Source organism: Populus trichocarpa, chromosome 10, assembly GCF_000002775.5.
Source record: "Populus trichocarpa isolate Nisqually-1 chromosome 10, P.trichocarpa_v4.1, whole genome shotgun sequence".
NCBI lineage: Eukaryota > Viridiplantae > Streptophyta > Magnoliopsida > Malpighiales > Salicaceae > Populus > Populus trichocarpa.
The window spans coordinates 690155-693671 of NC_037294.2; the positions used below are offsets into that span (position 1 = coordinate 690155).

Below are 3517 nucleotides of genomic sequence, written 5' to 3' on the forward strand. Positions count from 1 at the left end.
GGCCTTACACTCTAATAACACCTGATCTTTGGTTCCTTTTCATCCTTCGATTAATGTTATTTGTTGCCAATGGGTGTATAGGATAAATGTTATGTGGATGGCAGTATTGAGTGGTATAAGGCACGTTTGGTAGCTAGAGGTTTTGCTCAACAGGAAGGCATTGATTATTCTAAAACCTTCAGTCTAGTTGTTAAGCACACGACCAAGGTTGTCGAAAACGCTTTTTTGACACGACACGGAACATACAATATAAACTCGACTCGTAAACTCGAATCGTAAAATCGTAAAATCGCAAGTAAAAGTTTTTAACTAAAAATCGTAAAATCGCTAGTAAAATATTTTAAACAATACAAATATCCAAACATCTTAAAATACATAATTCAAATAAAAGTAAAATAAATAATACATTAAAATACATAATTCAAAAAAAAGTAAAATAAATAATACAAATATCCAAACATCTTAAAATACATAATTCAAATAAAAATTCATACATGTCCATAGAATTCAGCACAAATTGCCACTGGTAATTTTTTTAGATGTCATATATCCTGCAGTTCAAGAATCAATATATGCATAAAAAAGGCAACTATTCAGCACAAATTGCACAAATTGCACATGTACAGTTCTATCTATATGTACATCCTTGATTAATGTGGGTATGTCATGCTTTTCAAAAGTAGAATGAGAAAGCAAAAACCGGCCAATAGCAGCATGTACAATTCTATCTACCAATATTTCCTGATACATTGAACTGCTTCATATCAGAAATTACAATTCATGCATGTGCAACAAAAGCAGCTTCAAACACAGTTTTTCACTCCCAAGAATTTTGCTAACATAACCAATTTTAGAAGTATCACAACAGACTTAAGACAACAAATTTGAAGTTTAAATGCAATAATAACTATGTGTCCTATGCAAGATTGATAAAATTATGTGTCCCATTTCATCAGGCAAGTTTCATTACAAGAATGATGAAAGGATATATAATAAAATTAAATGCTAAGTAAAGTGCTTAAAAACATGAAGCTCCAGAACTAAGATTTTTGAAATCTAGCTATTGCACAGGAGACAATTTGTATTAAGCACAATTTGAATCACAAAGCACTGTATTTTATTCTATATTAAGCATAGATGCATTGAACAAAAAAAAACGTTATCTTATCAACACAGAAAACTGGTATTTAATTCTATATTAAGCATATTGCTAAACTAATGGGGAAACGAAAGCAACAGCAGCGATGGTTACCCGAACACAACCGACCCTTGAGAATGAATATATCATATATGCCATAACTCCTCCCACCTGTACAAGTCCTCCCTCTTTTCCACACTCATTCTTAATTCAAGCTCCATTCCCGTATTCAAATATTCTTCCATTCACACCTTCTTTTGGTTTCAATTCACAGTTCAAGAACTATCAAGTGAAATATGGTTATATACTTATATTCATTCAACAGAAGCACTCCTAAAAACAGAGGCTGTTAATTCAAAACAATGATAATTTAGTTCTAACTTCTCTTCCATTTCCAACTCTGATGTTTTTTAACTTGATCGAAGCATAGTATAAAAAATTAATTAAAAAAAACAATTGAAATAAAATAAAATAAAATTATAACTTAATATAATTTTTCTAAATACAAATCGAAAAATAGAAGCAGGAAAAAAAATATAAAGGTAGAAAAACAGAAACAAAACAAGAAAAAATGATGTAAAAAATGATGAAAAACTTAAGGATAACGCATAATAATCAACAGAAATTAAACACAAAAAAAAAACTAAAATAAACATGATATTTTGAAAATGTACCTGATGAAATCGATCGGGTCAGAAATCAAGAAAATCAAAGTCGATGAAATGAGGAGGAACTAGGAAGGACTGAGCCACTGAGGAGATGAATTTGGAGAGAGCGGAATCGATAGGACTGTAGGAGGTCTTTCGATCGAGAGAGAGAGCGTTTCAAGAGGATGGAAGAATCAAGAATGGAAGAAAGAGAGTAAGAGACTGCTGTGTGCTTAGTCAGAGGAGAGAGGACAGAGGGCATTTCAAAATTCTGCTTTTGTTGAAAATTTTGCTAAACTCGGGAAAACGTTACGTTTTTAACGTTTTTTCCGAGTTGACCCGTTTTTAAACGAGTTTGACCGGGTTTGACCGATTTTACTGGTTTTCGAGTTTTAACCCCGATTTTACACGTTTTATGTGTTTTAACTCGTAAAATCGTTCGATTTTACGAGTTAAAACGCATTTTTAACAACCATGCACACGACATTCATATTAGTGTTCTCCATTATGGTCTCACGTAATTGGACAAATCATCAACTTGATATTCATAATGCCTTTCTCAATGGTGTTCTTGCCGAAGAGGTCTTCATGAGACAACCTCCAGGTCTTGTTGACTCTACTCTTCCCTCTCATGTGTGCCGGTTGCATAAGTCTTTATATGGTTTAAAACAGGCTCCACAAGCATGATACACTCGTTTGAGTGATTTTTTTTTATTTCAATTGGCTTTCATGCTTTCAAGGTTGACACCTCCTTATTTATCTTGTCTATTGGTGATGATATCTTCTATCTTCTAGTTTATGTTGATGACATTTTGCTTATGAGTAGGAACTCTGTTATGCTTCACCGCCTAATACAATTATTGAGTTCAGAGTTCAAACTTCGTGACTTAGGCGTCGTTCACTATTTTTTGAGCATTGAGGTTTAGCCCACTGTTATGGGTCTGATGTTACGCCAGCATAAGTATATTCTTGACATCCTCGCTCGAGCGGGTATGACCTCTTGCAAATCGGTTGATACTCCTATCTCTACTTCTAAAGTCACCATATTGCAGATCCTTTGTTTTCTGACCCTACATGGTTTTGTCAAATTGTGGGTGCTCTTTAATATCTCACCTTTACGAGACCAGATATCGCTTTGCTGTTAACATAGTCTGTTAGTTTATACATTCTCCTAGAGATTCTCATTGGGGTGCCGTTAAACGCATTCTGCGTTACCTATGAGGTACGACCACCTATGACTTACAAATCACTCGCAGTTCCTCCTTTGCTTTCCATGGCTTTACAAATGCAAATTGGGCAGGCTGTACTGATGATCGTAAGTCTACGGGTGATAATCTTGTCTTCTTTGGTCAGACACAGGTTTCATAGAAATCTAACAAGTAACGCACAGTTGCTCGCTCCTCCACCGAGGCTGAGTATAAAGCCTTGGCTGATGACACTGCTGAGGTTATCTGGCTTCAGTATCTATTGAGAGATCTGTAAATTCTTTCTAACTCTTCTCCTACTATTTGGTGTGATAATCTAAGTGCTACTTACTTATCTGCATATCCTATCTTTCATGCTCGCACTAAACATGTTGAGGTTGACTATCATTTTGTATGAGACAGAGTTGCGAAGAAAGAGATTCAGATTCATTTTATCCCCTTTCACGATCAACTTGCAGATGTTTTTACCAGCCGCTCCCTACTGCTCCGTTTACTGCTTTTCGGTTCAAGCTTCAAGTTGATCCTCC

At 35.0% G+C, this 3517-nt stretch overlaps 1 long non-coding RNA gene across 1 annotated transcript; it reads right to left on the bottom strand.

The window, feature by feature from the left end:
• Nucleotides 1–302: 302 nt before the first annotated feature.
• LOC112326240 (uncharacterized) lies at nt 303–2059 on the bottom strand. Its single transcript, XR_008060460.1, has 2 exons — nt 1813–2059; nt 303–551 (listed from the first exon to the last, which is right to left on the bottom strand). It is a non-coding gene; the product is annotated as an uncharacterized LOC112326240 (long non-coding RNA).
• Between the last annotated feature and the right edge of the window lie 1458 nt (nt 2060–3517).